Below are 19060 nucleotides of genomic sequence, written 5' to 3'. Positions count from 1 at the left end.
TGTCTACAAAGTATTTACTAAGGTAATTGCAAATAGAATCAGGAACACCTTAGACTTCTGTCAACCAAAGGACCAGGCGGGATTCCGTAAAGGCTACTCAACAATAGACCATATTCACACTATCAATCAAGTGATAGAGAAATGTGCAGAATATAACCAACCCTTATATATAGCTTTCATTGATTACGAGAAAGCGTTTGATTCAGTCGAAACCTCAGCAGTCATGGAGGCATTACGGAATCAGGGTGTAGATGAGCCATATGTAAAAATACTGGAAGATATCTATAGCGGCTCCACAGCCACCGTTGTCCTCCATAAAGCAAGCAACAAAATCTCAATAAAGAAAGGCGTCAGGCAGGGAGATACGATATCTCCAATGCTATTCACAGCGTGTTTACAGGAGGTATTCAGAGACCTGGATTGGGAAGAATTGGGGATAAAAATTAATGGAGAATACCTTAGTAACTTGCGATTCGCTGATGATATTGCCTTGCTTAGTAACTCAGGGGACCAATTGCAATGCATGCTCACTGACCTGGAGAGGCAAAGCAGAAGAGTGGGTCTAAAAATTAATATGCAGAAAACTAAAGTAATGCTTAACAGTCTCGGGAGAGAACAGCAATTTACAATAGGCAGCGAGGCACTGGAAGTCGTAAGGGAATACATCTACTTAGGGCAGGTAATGACGGCGGATCCGGATCATGAGACGGAAATAATCAGAAGAATAAGAATGGGCTGGAGTGCGTTTGGCAGGCATTCCCAAATCATGAACAGCAGGTTGCCGTTATCCCTCAAGAGAAAAGTATATAATAGCTGTGTCTTACCAGTACTCACCTACGGGGCAGAAACCTGGAGGCTTACGAAAAGGGTTCTACTCAAATTGAGGACGACACAACGAGCTATGGAAAGAAGAATGATAGGTGTAACGTTAAGGGATAAGAAAAGAGCAGATTGGGTGAGGGAACAAACGCGAGTTAAAGACATCTTAGTTGAAATCAAGAAAAAGAAATGGGCATGGGCAGGACATGTAATGAGGAGGGAAGATAACCGATGGTCATTAAGGGTTACGGACTGGATCCCAAGGGAAGGGAAGCGTAGCAGGGGGCGGCAGAAAGTTAGGTGGGCGGATGAGATTAAGAAGTTTGCAGGGACGGCATGGCCACAATTAGTACATGACCGGGGTTGTTGGAGAAGTATGGGAGAGGCCTTTGCCCTGCAGTGGGCGTAACCAGGCTGATGATGATGATGATGATGATGATCTTTATCCTCCCTCCTGCACACTTAAAGCCTTTAAACATATTTATTAGTATTCATTCGCTGGCACAACAAATAGCGAATTGTGTATGGAAGGAGTAGATACTTGAGAGTGTCGTCATCATTTGCACATTCGATTAATGTAGTAAACTGATGGCTGTTATTGTTAGCAAATTATTTACCTTTGTACACTTCATTGTCAATTGTGATTTAATAAGCATGGTTCGCTGGTTTCCTTGCAGATAAGGCCTCATTAAGCTTGTTCGACATTTCTTCCACGTTTATCGCACCATGAAACATTGCAAAATAATAATTATGTTTGGCGTGTCTCTAAATTTTGTTCAAATTATTTTAAAACTTCTTGAAAACCTTGAAGGCGATTGAGCCGCGTCCTCTGAGGAAGATATTATGAAGCCTATTTTTCTCCTTCATCCTAATATGTCGGGAAGCATTCATTCATAGCGTACGAGAACGCTTAATCTTTTTCATAGTTTCATAACGAAATATCTATATTAATATATTTTATAAGTGGTATATAAGTTTTCTTTATTTTATATATTTTCGGGGGCCCTCACCAACCCCTTGGACTCGGTGAAATAACATGATCCGCGTGTACCGTACGCTGCTGTGAACATTTCAGCCAAGTGCTGCTCTCGTATGCGGTGCGTGCAGCTGGAAATCCGATCTCGGAGTTGCCTTTGTCTCAAACGCTGTTTTCAACGGAAGGCGCTCTCCTCGCTCTGTTCTAGACGCACTATTTCATCATCGCGTACACTATTACGTCATGCCCTTACACGGTTGCTATTGGCCGAAAGCGCACATCATGCTGCGGCCGGGTACGTGGCGTAGTTGGCGGGCTCGCCGTGGGGTGTCGCCACGAGTCCACTCGCTACGCGCGCTGTGACTCGCTGAGGACGACCGCGTTTGGCTTATGTTTAGCGCGTCGTAGTCACCAGATGCAGAAGTCGTTTCGTCCAGCTTAACATCCTAAATGAAACTTGAACTGCGCACCACGGCGCCGTAGCCTTCGCCGTGCAAGACATTGAAGAAGCAACGGGAGCACAGAAGCGGCCGTGTGTGATTGCCGATAACTCCGCTTCTCCTGAACCCTTCGACGTACTTTCTGCGGCAAAGAATTTCTGAAATAGTCTACTTTACCTCCAAATGCCTTTCACCACTTCGATAAAACGTGGTTAAGGGCGCCTTTAAGGGTTATAAAGAAAGTGTTTCTGATATGCGGGGCACACGATCCCTATAAACCGGTTGTATGCAAGATCAGGCGAGGATAAGGGCAATATATCCTCCCAATTAATTTTTTACTTGAAAATTAAATTAAGAAATGACGACTAAAAATCACTGATTCACTTCCTAGGTAATTGCATTACTGCACAAACTGTAGCTTAACAAAGGATTTATGAGACATCGACCCTAGCGTCGCAGTTGCTACAAGTGAAACCCATACGGGTTCCTCGAAAGAAAAGTTTCGCAGCAGAAGAAAAATTCGTTTTGGTCTGGAGTTGAATTTTTTTTCAACTGCGAGGCTTTTCTTTCGAGTGACCTGTATGGGGTTTTCTTTGTAACAATTCACACAATTTGCTGGATGTATCATTTTCTCATTAATAATGACTCCTCTCCACCTCTTGCGGGTTTCCGCAGAACTATCACCTCACCGTAGTCTGCGATCTTGTAAGGTATATGCACTTGAATTAAATTTCCACTATGATAACAGTTTAGAGATACTCACCTTGAGACTCGCAGCAATAGTGCACTGTTGTTGCGTTTCCTTTTTCAAGGAAAAGCTCCTGTGGGCACTGAAGTACAAAAATAACTGGAACGCCCGGGTATATCGTTAGACACATTGAGAAATCACATCTTCAAAGTGGTGTCAATCTGGATATTCATTTCAAGTAGATATGTGCTACAATATCAATGGCTGCAATTGGTAACCTACAGTATGTGCCCTAAAGTAGGTAACGAAAAAGTTAACTAGTAAAATTTTGGTAAATACTTGCAGATGTATTTTGGTTCATCGTTCTATAAGAACGTGCGCCTTTCCGAACGGAGCAATTCAGGGACAAGTATTACGGAGTAAGTCTCGGGAGACTCCATGTTGTTCGCCTGTCCACTTCCCCTCCTCGATACGCATTACGTAGTCAGACCAGAACAACACCATTTCCGGGCACTAACTACGGACGGCAGAATATAAACTATCAAATACCTAGGCTGCTAAACATCATTGAACAAAAGATTGATATTTATGCACCTCATTTTAAACAATGTATAAAAACTTTTCTTCTACGTTATGGTATTACTAATAAATAAATGTTATTGCACGAAGGTTTCTTCATGCAGTGCATAGTGTAACGATGTTTATTAAGGGCAAACCTGTGCCCACAACTAAAGGTAACGGCGGTCGTGAAGAATCCCCAGCCGTCGCGTTCTAAAACTGGCGTCGAACCATCTTCTTTGTTTTCGCGTGATCCCTCGTGCGCGTGGCGCATGCGGGCCGGGTCCAGCCAGCGACTCGTGCAACGAAGCTCGCTGCCTGTTTTTTCTGACCAACACCGTGGTACGGCATGCACAGTGTCCAATACGAAGGGCGCGCAACTTCAATGTTACCAAGTTGTCGCGGCAGTATGTATGTTTTAGTGTGCGCGGTAGCGTGAATGTACACACAGGCAAATTGAAGAATGTCTTATCGAGTAGTAACATTATAATGCCAAACTATGTTTGTTTGTGTTTTGTACATCGTACTCACTCGTTCTTGTGCTATATTTGTTTGTTTTTTCCTGCATTGATCCCCGAAAATCACTCTCGCACATAAGGAGAACGATTGGGGGTCTTCGCTGATCTCCGCATCAAAGGGAGCTCTTTGCTGCTCTGGCCCTCTACAACTCCGCTCGGAACTTGAAGTGGCTGAAGAGCTGAAGAGTTCTGTGCGCGGGTTACTGGGTACGTGGTCATCATTACTGACGCAGCACTGACATTCCTGAGGCGCGTGTACCAGAATTGAACGTACTATTTTCACGGCCCAACTTCAGAACACTACATCTGCCGTGGTGTGTCGCAGGGTGGAGTGTTGGGCCCAGTATTGTTAAACCTGGTCCTGGTAGGACTAGCTAGGTACTTACCGCCGACAGTTCATGCCTCAATATACGCCAATGACATTTGCATCTGGGCCTCTGCGGTGACTCGCCCTCAGGTACGAGCCAGGCTTCAGCGGGCGGCAACCATGCCGGCGTCTTATCTCCGAGAACAAGGCCTCAGTGTGTCCACTGAAAAGTGAGCATTGGTTGGCTTTACGCGCAAGCAAATGTCATTGTATCCTTTTTCAATCAAGGGTGAAGCTGTATCCTATGTTAAGACGCATCGCTTTCTGGGTGTCGTCATCGACCGCAACCTCTGGTGGAGCCCTCGCTGCGTCTATCCGAAGAAGAAGTTAGTTGCCATTGCTCAGGTCTTGAAATGTCTCTGCGGGAAAAACTGGGGTACACCAGTCCATTCTATGATGCAGCTGCACAGGGTAATGCTTCTCGGACTCCTACGTTACAGTCCACCAGTGTTACCAAATGCATGCAAGACGAACTTTAGCGCTTTGGAGAGCATACAAGTTGAAGCCCTACGCACGTGTTTAAGGCTACCTCGGTGCACCTCAAAAGTAGCAACAATTGATAACGCGGCAGACCATATTATCCAGACACATGTAGCTGTCGACTCTCTCAGAACATGCTCGACCATCATTTCCCGAACATGGTCGACCATCAGGGATGCCCGACCATCATTTAGCCTCCGTACCAGCCGAGAGACTTCAAGCGATCTAGCGATCTTTTAAAGAGTGATTGGCGCTCATCAAGAATGCATACCATCAACTTCTACACCGGTGGCGAAGCCTTCATCTCCCACTTGGTGCCTGCGACAGCTTCAAGTGAATTTCGCTATTCATGGAATTACAAAGGAGGCCAATCATCCATCGCCGGCTCAGCAGCAACTTACGATTCTATTACCGCACCAAACGTATCATGATCACATACATATACATGCCGATGGTTCGACCTCACCTACCAGCTCAACTGCCACCTTCGTCGTTCCAGCTAAGCAGGTTGCAGTTAGATTAAAATTGTCCCACGTCACTACATCTACGTCGTTAGAACTTGCAGCTCTCCGTGCCACTATGACGTGCATCACCGGAGAGCCAACAGAGAAATTGCTCGTATTTTGTGATTCTAAGGCAGCTTTTCGCAGTATAAAGTCCGCATTACATCACAGAACTTACGATCAGATGATATTTGACATCAGGGAAGTACACCACCATGCTCTGGAAAGAGGACACAACATATTATCTTTCTCTGGATTGCTTCTCACTGTGGCATCGTCGGCAGTAACCTTGCTGACACTGCTGCCCGGTGTGCCCACGAAGGTACCCAGACGAGTCCAACACCTTTGGCGAGGTTGGACGCTGCCAGGGAACTTTGCCTACTTGCATGCAAAAAGTCACAAGGTCATCAGGGTTCAAATGCCTTCAAGTGCCAATTACATAAAGGGGACCGCACGCTAGGGCGAAAACTGCCATCTAACCTTTTCCGCGGCAAAACAACCTTATTGTGGCTGGGAGCGGCGTTCACCAACGCCTACTACTATCATTTGGGAATGGCCGAGAGCCCGGTGTGCGACTCTTGTGGGTGCGAGGAAACCGTCGTCACTCTATTGTGTACCTGCCCTCGCTACAATGTTCAACGCCTCTCTCTGGGGGAAACTTTACATCGACTGGACTCAAGACCATTCACCGAGTCAAAGATACTCGGATCGTGGCCACACCCGTCACTGGCACGAAAAGCGATTCGTGCTCTAGTACAATAGTTAAAGTGCACGGGCTTAAAAGACCGTTTATAGTGTCTCTCCCACATGCATTCAGTGCTTACTCTCTCCTGTTTTTCTCTTTCTATTCCCCTTTCCCCCCGGTGTAGGGTAGCAAAGCGGGTGCTCGTCTGGTTGATCTCCCTGCCTTTCCTGTCCTTGCTTTCTCTCTCGCTTGCATTCAATTATCATGTATGCCTAACACGCTAAGATGAAAGAGCCCCTGTGAGGCCGCACGGTCTTTAGTTCTTGTTTCCTCTTTGTGGGCCAAAGATTGAAAGTCGAAATTTACGAAGTCAGGCGCGTACTGCGCCTGCCTAATAGGAGCCAAAAGCTACATCAAGGTAAATATACCTGGTAGCGAAGCTTCCATAGGAGCCCATACGTTCAAAACATGGCGGTCCATCGGCGGTTCATGGGGCTTAGCGCCATCTGTATGTGGTGGGAACACTTCCGGCGGAAGAAAAAATAATGTGACGCCATGTCCGTTAAAAGCACAAGTGACGTCATTTTGTTTTCGAAGGCGCGAAATTTGTTTTGTTGTTCTTCCTTTGGAGCTATATATTCAAATGCCCCGCCAATCGACTTGATGGGCGTTTCGAGCTTTCAGCGTGGAAAGCGATGCAGGAAAAGGCCAGCCGTACGGTTGTCGAAATCGCATCCCTGCGCAGAACATACTTTCTTTGGAGGCCGACGAAAGCTTTAGGTGTAGAGTGCTGATCCTATTGCTGGATGCCAAGCCCGTCGGGCAGCGCAGTCGCACGAAAACAACTACACAATTATCTGGCGGTCGTAACTCACTACTTTTGACTGAACAGATTAAGAAGCAATGAAGCTACCCGCGTCACCAAATTCAGACAAACTTCGACAAGCAAGAAAGCACAAACTGTGAGGGGGGCGTATTTCAACAGGTGATACGAGTGCGCCTTTCTGCCCATTTCAAGACGTGCATTGTGTTGCGAGTGATAGTGGCGTCAACGCCCCCTGTAGCGATGGGCGCTGAAAAGAAATGCATTTATTAATAATAATAAAATTAAACTTGTATTTTCTTAACTCGTCACGAATATATAAAATTGACTAGGAACTTTATTTTCCTTGAATGAATCCAACTGTGTCTCGTTTGAATTAAATAACGCGTTTTTCTTTCCCTATGTTTGTTCCCTCCAAACATAGTCGCGCTTCAATCGCTGCTCCCATAACCCCCCATGCTGATGTCGGTGACAATCTGTACTGAACCGCTTTTCGCCCTAAGCTTCGCGACCTATTTGAATCGACCTTGGCTACATCGCATGGCAGCACCTTGTCTCATGGAAACCACGTTCTCGTACAACCTTTTATAGTAATATTTTGCAGCGAAACTTCAAGAATACTTAGGTGTATAGCAAATATAAGAAATACTTGAAGACAGTTGATACGAAGAGTAAGCCTTTTATCCAAATGCGTTGACGATTTTTCGAATTTCATCACAAAGGCTGCATTTGAAGTCAAATTCATGACAGTGTGTACTTTTACTCAAAATATTTTTTTGCTTATCTTTTTTCATTTAGTTGGTTTCTTACCTCCTCTCTGTAGCTGCCGCGGCTACTTTTGCAACCAGCTGTATTTTTCTCTCTAGGTTTGGAATATTTATGCTCACTCTCTGTATGAACTTCTGAAGCGTGTCTTGCACACTGGCGAGGGGAACTTAAAGGTGAAAACAATTTGTCTTTCTCTGAAAATAATCATTACTTATAACCTTCGTTTTGTGAAACATTTCTTATAAATTCCGAATCTTTATGAAACCGTATCACCCATTTCACCCACGTCAGAACCACTATGTCGACGCAATAGCTTGATAGCCCCCGTGTCGCAGAAAATCGGGTGTCGGCGCTGTTACGACTTTCCACCGCTGGCACCACTGTTACGACTTTGAGGTGGTCCCGTAGCGCTCGTCACCCGTTTCGTGACAGAGCGTTGGTAGCGAAGACTCCGAGTCAGGCGTCGGTGAGAATAACAAAAGGGACTTTATACACTATATACAGGTCATTATACAGGACATGAAGGGATCGGCACTGGGGCCGAGAGCTCACAGCAAACGCGACTGTTCTCGCACGGCGACGTCCGGCGAAAACGCGTGACACATCTCACTCCAGTCGAGAGCGGCACTCTGCTCCCGGTGGGTCGGCGGATCCGGTTTTCCAGGCGGCGCGCCGCGGCTGATAAGCCCCCAGAAACCATTGTCACTCAAACGGCCCAATCCAAAGTGAGCACTCGACGGTCGTCGGGGGGGTTCAATCAGCGACCACGCTGGCCACCCCGTTCAAAACTGGCGGGCGCGGTGACCTCCAGGGAAGGGGAGGTACGGCGCCGGGCTGTCTGGCACTTGGCGACACGTTTGAACATGTTGCCCGCCGATGCTTCTCCGGAGGACACCCCTGCCTGACGGCTCAGCATCTTGACTTGTCAAGGGAGAATTAGGGCGCTGTGCCTTTCGGCGCAGCCCCGGGTTTGTCCAAAGGGCGCTCGCAGGATAAATTCTGCACCTTGCAGATTCGGAATCCGGGCTTGTGGTAATGGCACAACAGCATCCCCGCCCTCAGATAAGGCGCCGGGAAGACGAGCTGCCTCCACGTGGCTCGGATGCCAGGCGCGCACGTTCGTCAGGCTCGTCCAAGTTTACGTCCAGTGTCGGGACGCCAGGTCACTTCACGTGCCCAGGTCCCACTCGCCAGGACAGGAGCTCGGCTCACCGCGTTGTCGCCAAGGCACCTCAACCAGCTCCGCTCGGGTCGTTCCTAAGCCCTTGCTTCTCGCCACTGGTCCCGGTTAGTCGTTCTGCAGCTTGCAAAACCGACCGGCAAAAGGCAACACCCAACACGAACAAGTGCCCTCTGTCTCCCGTCAAACACCAGACAAGGCTATAATCCAAATCAACCTAACTGAATTGCTATCCCCCTTTTTGCTCCCGCTGCAACAAGAGGCAGGTGTACGGTCTAGTATACAAGGCTCAAACAACCCTTTTTCAAATGAACAACACACCAAAAGATCAGGAACAATTAATAATCAGCAATAACAATGACAAATAGAATGGTCCCCTTGAAATCACTTGGACCGAAAACATACTACTGAGGAAGCAAATGAGGTCATTCATTTTTCCCGGCGATATTTTCGCGGAATCCGAAGCTGCTTATATTTGCGACCCTGCTTATCCGTGTAGCGGTGGTACAATAAGCCAGATTCCTTGCCAAATGAAACCCACTTTTTTGCCACTCCCCGTTTGACGCTCTTCCTCAGATCGGCTAGTGAACAGTCTTCCTGTTGCTCGCGAATCAGAGTTTCTCTTTCAACTGCCGCCTGCTCCTGCCAGCTGGCGGAAACCGGAGCGAGTGTGGAGCCCGCGTCGCCTAATTGCGGCGTCGCGTCTATATCGCGGCTAGCACTGCACGCGTCACTCCCACTCACTTCCAGGACCCGCTCGCCTATGCCAGCCTCCGAGCTCTGCCTCTCCCGTGACTGCTCGCCACTCAAGTTACCTTGATCGGTCCCTGTGCCGCACCGCTGTTCGCTCACTGACGCTAAGTCAAGTTCCCTCGACAGCGGGCGCGCTTTGGATCGCGTGAGGGCCCTGTACTCCACGTCGGCAAAGAATGATTTGCCCTGATCCTTCAGCTGCTGCTCCGAGTTATTTGAGAAGAGGTAGGAAAAGTGCTCCGGGAGGGCGGCTGACACAGCGGCTTCGGTGTTAAGTTTCCCAAACTCTCCTTCAATGATAACCGTTGCGATCGGTAAACAGACACTCTCCTCCTCGGCCACTTGCCGTATCCTAGCGCACTCTCCCGTAAGATCACTCGAGGAGACGAAAGACGGGTGAACAACGTCCATAGTTGCTGCAGAGTCCCGAAGTGCACGGCACTTCTTACCGTTTATCTTAATTTCCTGCACATAGGGCTCCAATAGACGTATGTTTTTGTGAGTTTCCTGTATTGTTGCAAAAGCAATTCTCTCTGGGCAGCTTGCAGCGATGTGCCCTTGCTTTTTGCAATTGTAGCAGGTTAACGGTTTCTGTTTTTCAAAAGAACGCGTCGTATCGTTTCGCTGTTTCGGACCATCGTCATCATTCTGAGATGCATTCTGTCCTTCCCTTACAGTTTCTTTGGGAAGGGACTCGTCTTCCCGAAACTCGCGACGCGTGATTTGCTTCCGTTCATCGGGCTTCCCGGAAAACCCATCTCTCCTATCTGCTTTTTCTACGCGCACTGCCTTGCTGTGCAAGCTGCGGCGGGTGTAATACTCTTCCGCTAACTCTGCTGCCTTGTTTAGCTTAACCTCCTTTAGCCTATCTTGCAGCCAGAGCCGGACATCTTCATCAATGCAACGGTAGAACTGCTCCAACGCGATGCATTCGACAATCTTGTCGCGGTCGTCGTAAACCTCTTCGCCCTTCAGCCATTCCACCAGATCGGCTTTTAGACGAAACGCGAAGTCAACATTCGACTCCTTGCCCTTTTTTGCATACCGGAACCTCTGCCGGAAAGCTTCGGGCGACAATTTGTACTTCCGCAGTAGCGCTTCCTTCACATCACTGTAGCTCTCAAACGCCTCTTTCGATAAGCAAGTTATTACGTCTGATGCCTCCCCAGGAAGCAAGGCTAACAGATTCTGTGCCCAGAGGGATCGCTCAATGCTATTCCGTTCGCACACGTGCTCAAATTTCACGAGGTATTTGGCCATATCCTCTCCGACGACAAAGGGTGGAAGTTGATCGCGTATTCTCGGAACATTAGAAGTGAGACCAGGCGCGGGCGAGTTATCTCGGATCTCCAACTCTCTCATTTTAAGCTCGTGCTCGCGACGTTCTCTCTCTCTCCTTTCCTCCTTTTCCTCCTCGCGACGTTCCTTTTCTCTCCTCTCCTCCCTTTCCTCCTCGCGACGTTCCTTTTCTTTCCTTTCCTGCTCGCAACGTTCCTTCTCCTCCCTTTCCCGACGTTCCTTTTCTTTCCTTTCCTGCTCGCAACGTTCCTTCTCCTCCCTTTCCCGACGTTCATTGATACCCGCCAAGGCTTCTGCGGCTTCCTCAGCCGTTACGTCCCCAGTCCTCATGACCTCAAGGATCGCATTCTTTCTTTTGGTTGAGCCCAACTCAATGCCCAACTCCTCACAAATTTCGAGAAGTTCCTTCACCTTGTACTTCTCCATCGTTCACACTGTCCTCCTGCTGTTTACCCTTTTTGAATATACCTGCCGTACGCTACTATAATGCTACTAGTAAGACATATGCAAGTATTTCACACACTGCCCTGTTTACCCCCTCAGCATCCCCTGGTTTTCAAAACACTCTTACTAGGCTTGAAACACACAAGGTTATCACAATGCAACACCAAATCCTTCCCTAAGCTACTATAACCTGTGTCAGAGAAAGTCTGGTGTTTGAGGTAAACTTCAGGCACTCACCGCGCCGAGGTAGCTGATGCCGGTCAATCCCGTAGCTGCCATCCACTGTTACGACTTTCCACCGCTGGCACCACTGTTACGACTTTGAGGTGGTCCCGTAGCGCTCGTCACCCGTTTCGTGACAGAGCGTTGGTAGCGAAGACTCCGAGTCAGGCGTCGGTGAGAATAACAAAAGGGACTTTATACACTATATACAGGTCATTATACAGGACATGAAGGGATCGGCACTGGGGCCGAGAGCTCACAGCAAACGCGACTGTTCTCGCACGGCGACGTCCGGCGAAAACGCGTGACACATCTCACTCCAGTCGAGAGCGGCACTCTGCTCCCGGTGGGTCGGCGGATCCGGTTTTCCAGGCGGCGCGCCGCGGCTTATAAGCCCCCAGAAACCATTGTCACTCAAACGGCCCAATCCAAAGTGAGCACTCGACGGTCGTCGGGGGGGTTCAATCAGCGACCACGCTGGCCACCCCGTTCAAAACTGGCGGGCGCGGTGACCTCCAGGGAAGGGGAGGTACGGCGCCGGGCTGTCTGGCACTTGGCGACACGTTTGAACATGTTGCCCGCCGATGCTTCTCCGGAGGACACCCCTGCCTGGCGGCTCAGCATCTTGACTTGTCAAGGGAGAATTAGGGCGCTGTGCCTTTCGGCGCAGCCCCGGGTTTGTCCAAAGGGCGCTCGCAGGATAAATTCTGCACCTTGCAGATTCGGAATCCGGGCTTGTGGTAATGGCACAACAGCGCCGACAGAGTTGTCCGTGACCGAAAATTTCCGCATATATTCAGGTTTGTGTATGTGCCACAGCTTGATAAATGACATGCGGTATATGTCATGTACTGCGCCATTATAATAATAACTAAAGTTGCTCATATCTTGTCTTACATTCTTGACAGAGCTGTTCCTAGAAATTTTGAGAATCGCAGCCTACAAACAAATGGCGTGAAAATAACACACCACCATTGCATGTCTTACACATTAAATCTTCAAATACATAAATATTGAAAGTGCAAAACGATAGCGGAAAACGGAAATGGGCATATCTTTTCGGTACAACTTTGCACTACTTCCGGGGACGGCCCAAACAAGGGGAAAACTTCTACCAGAAGTTTCGTCTTTGTGCATATCGTTCGCGGCCAGCCAGTGTTTCCCGGTAAAGAATACGGTTACATAAGCTCGCAGTTGCGAAGAAGCGTGAGAAACAATGAGAGATCTTCGAATACAATCGCGTTTCACTCTCAAAGATGAAGTTTAGGCGCTCTCTACGTTTTTTTTTTCATCTGGAGACGAACCTGAACAAAACCGGTAAATGTACAGAAGCTTGAACCCCAACAGAGTCCGAAAACCTTTCTATTCGACAGCCTGCATTTGCACTTACTTGCTTCAATATCATCAAACTTTTAAATTTTAGCTAACAAGCAAAAATCGCCCTATAGACAAAGACAATTTGTTGGCTGAAGAATATCATTCTTAGGCTGTGCAGTTGTGATTAACTATATTTAGCCATATGAAAACGATATACATGGTGGATTTTACCATTCTGGCCGCTGTAAGCCACCGATGCATCTTTTATGGGCAGTTGTTTCCATTATACTGCAATAAAGAGCTTGAAATGAAATTGACTGAAAATGTTTCTCTTTCTGCGCTATTAAATAGGCGCCGAGCAGGTAATCACGGTATTAGGACTCAATTCATTCGACGTATCACAAATAACAAATAGACCATAATTTATTCATTAGTTGGTTATGAAATTGCGGAGCCGTAATACCAAAGGGATGGAAACGGGCAGCTAAAAGGAAACGCACCGACTACCCTGTAAACTAATTTACCCCATTAAATGCGAATTAGTATTCAATTTATTTTGCAGTGTAAGAACGATGAATCGCGTCTCCATCTCTTCTTCGATGTCGCCTTCCGTGTTGTTAGCCTCATCCTTGTACTATATAGGTCATATTATTTCACTTCAGGAGTAAATCGAAGCGAGGTGGTGTCTGTGCCCACGGATTATCTCATTCTGAGGCCAACGGTGCGAACCAACGTATGGATACGGCAGATGGCAACCCTATTTGCGATATGAAGCTGGACATTATTACGACGACAAATAAAAAATGACCTCCCTTCCACAATTGTAGACAGCGGCCAAGCGAAGCTCTGGATCTGCGGCTCTTCGTTGTCGTAACGCCTCGGCTTCGCGCTCTCTTACGGCGAGATCGGCCCGTCGATGACGAGCCCTTTCTCGAGCGAGTTCCCATCAGCGTTCATCAAACGCCGCCTGTTCTTCGGCCGAACGCACGACGTGCGGCCCTTCCTTCAACGCAGCTTGCTCCTCGGCAGATTGAACGAAACGCGGCCTCCCCATCTGACTGTCCGTACTGAACTGGTGGGTACGGCGGGCGCGCGGTGATTGAACAAGCGATCACGCCCTCTCCCTCCTGCGGAGACGCCTGTGATGGGCTCGCGCCATGCGCTGTGTCGATTTTTTCATACGTATAAAACCCCGCTTTAGAGAGCGCGTATTAGGAACCGGCAGTGGCTGAATCGGTTAGCGTGGGAGTCTCCAAACCTGAGGCTGGAGGTTAGAAAACGCAGCCCGACAAGCAAGTTTCACCTTCGCGAGGCTTAAGGTTTTTCGTACGGCAACACTAACACCAACGCCGACACGAGTGAGGTACTGTAAGCTTCGCTTGAAAAAGGAATGGCGAATGAATGAATGAGGGAAGCGAGTAACCTTCGCATGAGTACACACACACTTGATATTTATGTGATGACATTGACAAGCATCGCTGGAAACACTTTTCTTTAGCTAAGAAAAATCACCGCCTCTTTCAGCACGAGAAGATGGTCGAACAACGAGTCTATGTTACTCCCACCGAGTGTTACACCATGCAAGTCAAACTTCGCAAGCCGTCTATGAGGTAAATATTTGTTGCACCATTTTTTTTTGCCTAAGTTTCGCTTTCGCGTGCTTCACCCGGTGAGCAAAGGTACAGGAGTGCTTTTTACTTTCCGATTTTTTGGCACCACTGGGCATGTGGGCGCTGCAGTTGTTTTGATGATTGGTTGTATTCGTTTGACGATTGACGTGGCTACCAGCAGTTGCTGGCGCAAGCAGTGCTCGCAGCCACACGCTCCTACTTTCGCGTTTCAGTCGCCGGGCACGTCGGCGTTCGTTGGCCGCAAATCGCCAGCATAACATTTGACTCTTTCGGGGTAGGGTGTCATCAATCGTCCATAAGTTCGAAGCCGATATCGCTTGATCGCCGAAAATGCACTCTGTGGCAACCGTGTTAGATTCGCGCATAAGATGGGGAAGCGGTGCGCCCCTGTGTGCGGCTCGCGTCAACCCCACTGCCTCGCACCATTCCCAGTTTTAGAACGTTTCCAGAAGCGGTGCGCCCCTGTGTGCGGCTCGCTGCAACCCCACTGCCTCGGACCATTCCCAGTTTTAGAACGCTTCCCGAAGCGGTGCGCCCCTGTGTGCGGCTCGCGTCAACCCCACTGCCTCACGCCATTCCCAGTTTTAGAACGTTTCCAGAAGCGGTGCGCCCCTGTGTGCGGCTCGCTGCAACCCCACTGCCTCGGACCATTCCCAGTTTTAGAACGCTTCCCGAAGCGGTGCGCCCCTGTGTGCGGCTCGCGACAACCCCACTGCCTCGCACCATTCCCAGTTTTAGAACGTTTCCAGAAGCGGTGCGCCCCTGTCTGCGGCTCGCTGCAACCCCACTGCCTCGGACCATTCCCAGTTTTAGAACGTTTCCCGAAGCGGTGCGCCCCTGTGTGCAGCTCGCTGCAACCCCACTGCCTCGGACCATTCCTAGTTTTGGAACGTTTCCCGAAGCGGTGCGCCCCTGTGTGCGGCTCGCTTCAACCCCACTGCCTCGGACCATTCCCAGTTTTAGAACGTTTCCAGAAGCGGTGCGCCCCTGTGTGCGGCTCGCTTCAACCCCACTGCCTCGGACCATTCCCAGTTTTAGAACGCTTCCCGAAGCGGTGCGCCCCTGTGTGCGGCTCGCTTCAACCCCACTGCCTCGGACCATTCCCAGTTTTAGAACGTTTCCCTTCTAACTTCTTCGTCGACGTAAAGGAGTCACGAGATAAGATCACGCTTGAGCGACTGACCCAGCATTCGTCGAAGCCCCCACTCTTATGTGTCTGTACCATGTTGCGGGGGGCATGCGGGCTCCGCCTTCCAAGTGCGCTATTCATCACCGCTTCTTCGTTCACTGGGCGGTTACTTGTGCACGGTGAACATCGTTTCTCGCTTTATCTTCCTCTCCAAAGGGGGAGCAATCTGTAACGGGGCGGCGATTGAGCTGCGCACCATCCCTGCTACATTGAACAATTCCGCGGGGCATCCCGCGGGCCTCCCGTGAGCGGACCTGCGTGAGTGCTGGGCGCCAGTCACACGGACACCTGAATCGATTTGCCGTGCGGGACTTTGTTTAGTGCGCGAGTTCCCTTTTCTCATTACTTCTCTTACTGCCTTCCTTTCTGTGCCGCGCACTTGACCCTGCTTTTCTTTTTCCTCTTTTCTCCACCCTGTTTTTTTATAAAAGCTGTCGCCACATCTGGCACGCTGCGCGAGCCCGCTCAATTCTCTGCCTGTTGGACAGAAATAAACTAAACTTCGTTACTGAAAAGACGCGTGTCCGTCCCGCTCCCCACAGCTCTACAATAGCATTCTCACAGCAGGAAAGAGTCTCTCCAACACCCTTCCACCTGTTCTTATATTCCTCTCGCTCTAGATCACGTGGCGCCATTGTATCGAAGTCCGAAAGCGATGGCGCAGGGTCGTCCTAAACCGCTTCGCTGTAATAAGCGTGCGGTGTACCATCCACAAACACGCCACTAAGCTTTTGTTTTCCATGCACAACGCCAATCACAGTCAACAGGCTATGGGAAAACCACGCCAGAAAGAAAAACAACAACAGACGACAGCCGTCCTTGTCTCTGAAGATGCTTATTCTTAACTCCAGACTCACATCACTCCTGCTCGAACTTACGTCACTCACATCCTTCAGTCAATGTAGTCTTTCTTATAAGCTATCATATTCTAAACACCATTATCGTTCTGATTCAATTGCTCGAAACACCCTTGCAATTCCTTTTTCGCTCAGCGCTTCCGCAGTGCTGTTTCCTTTTGAATTTTCTTAGCAGTCTCTAAACGTCGTCTCTAGACCACCAGTCTGCATTGGGGAAATAAAAATGCAAAGTCAGAGGAGGCCAAACCACCCTTATAGGGAAGGTGTTCCAGCACAAGTACACGCTTTGAACTGTGTACGAAAGCTCACCTGCTGCCACTGCAGAGTACATAGGGGCACTATCATGGTGGACGATGTAGCACGCCTCTTGTGAGAAGTTTGGACGCACACGGTGCCCAGAATTTTAACGCGAAAGCGTTAAGTCACAGAAAAGCCGGTGTCGGCGGCGTTGGCCGTAAGCGAAAAATCCCGGAAGGCAATTCATAAATAAAAACAACTTGCAAGATGGGCTGGGTGGGAACTGAACCAGGGTCTCCGGAGTGTGAGACGGAGACGCTGCCACTCAGCCATGAGTTCGATGGTTATAAGCGCCACAAAAGCGCCTCTAGTGAATGCGGTGTTGCTTTGGAAACGTGCCGTAGAAATGTATGCTGCAGTGTATATCGGTAATTATGAGGATGTAAATTACAGAAGTCGCAGTTAAACGAGTAGCGAAGTACGATTCGGCTACATTTCTGCGCTTGGCGCACGCGAAGAGCCATTTTGTGGCATACACAGAAGCTCCCTCCTCACAATGTACGGCGCTGCCCAGCTGGGGCGCCACTCGCCCGCTTCTGCCCTACGTCTCGTCAACAGCATGCCGAGCGAATGAGTGGGCAGTGCGAACTGGGTGCGATAACGCTATCGAGTTCCACCCTTGAAGGCGAAGCTCAAGCGTCCTCCAAATTTTTTCAATTGCTTTAACGACCTCCAAAAAGAAAGCTGCCTTGGTAGCTCGACCTTAAGTTACAGATTCCTCGTGCATGATTTAATAGCACTAAAAAGAAAAAAAAAACACGATTATCATTCTTCTATTGTTGCTTTCTTCTGCTGCACTCTTGCATTGGCTGATCTTTTCGTTTCCATTCTTTGCTCAGCGACTTCCTTTCGATGTTCTATTCGTAAACTTAAAATGCTCGCCAGCGACGATCTTCCAATGGAACTTGTGGTGTTTGAAGTTTTTCGATCAATGCAACATTCTTTTCTTTCCCTATTTTCTCAGGTGCCAGTAGCTGCGGCGCCATTTTAGCCTAGACATTTCTTACTCAGACAATTCCAGCTAAATTAGGGTGACATAGGCCTTTTGCAACATCTGATGAACTTATGCACCGTTCTTTCACTGTTTCCCACGAAATTTGGCATTGATCCATTGTTCGAGTTCTTAGTCGATTTTCACTTAGACAAAGAGATTGGTTAAACTAAGCTGCACGCATGAAATCCTTCCTTGTCTCAAAGCGGTCCAGCCTGTATGGTGGAGGTGAACGCGTTTCTTTCAAGCAAAGGGAGCGCTACCATTATAACATCTCCCTGTTCTTTCCAGGCTTACTCCATGAACATTTGGCAATGACCTGGAATAATATCCTCATATGCTGTGTTGCCTTTAGAAGGAGTATCTGCGTAATAAATAAACGATCATATTTTCTATTAGAACAGGTTCATTCCAGGCAACATATCTCATTATCACGCTGACGTAGTTGTGAATGACGCAACGGGAACGAAGGTTGCACATCTCATAGCTACAGGTTGTTTCAAGGAAACCATGTCCTCGGACTGCGTTTATCTTATACATAATTACACGTGCTGTAATAGCATCAAGAGGCGCATCTATTACACGTGGAGATCATTTCTAAATTTTCTGGAATTCTTAAAAGAATGTCTGTTACAATTGTCTTTGGGCTGGAATATTTGAGCAGATGGCCATTACTTGCACGAAAAATCGGAACACATATTCAACATATTATTACGATATCATCGAGCGATGCTCAAGAAACGAGCCGCCGCGAGAACGACGATGAAGTTCGTCGGTGCGCTTGGCGCGAGCGAGTGTCGGCCTGGCCGCCTGGCTCCAGTGTAAATAGCCTGTAAAGAGCCTCTTCTGTCTGTGTCGTTCCACACGCAACATTCTGGTGGAGGTCAGCGATCCCCGTCCTCACCACGGAACTCAGAAGTGGTCGGCACACCGAGCTTGTCACCATGCCTCCTGGTGACGCGCCCGCCTCTGCAATGGCGTCGGCTTGTCCCGCTGCTCCAATGGTCACGGTCGCCCCATATCGCGACCCAGGTGTGCTCTCTGGCCTGGAGGGCCAGGATGTTGACGACTGGATCAAACTCTACGAACACTCCAGTGCTAATAACAGGTGGTACCCAACGATTATGCTTGCCAATGTCATCTTTTATCTCGGCGGCACCCCGCGCGTGTGACACCAAACGCATGACGACGAGATAACCAGTTGGGAAAATTTCAAAGACAATTGTCTTTGAAAGCTACGGGAACTCTTCGGTGA

The sequence above is a fragment of the Dermacentor variabilis genome, chromosome 8 (assembly GCF_050947875.1).
Source record: "Dermacentor variabilis isolate Ectoservices chromosome 8, ASM5094787v1, whole genome shotgun sequence".
Lineage (NCBI taxonomy): Eukaryota > Metazoa > Arthropoda > Arachnida > Ixodida > Ixodidae > Dermacentor > Dermacentor variabilis.
This window is presented reverse-complemented; position numbering follows the sequence as displayed.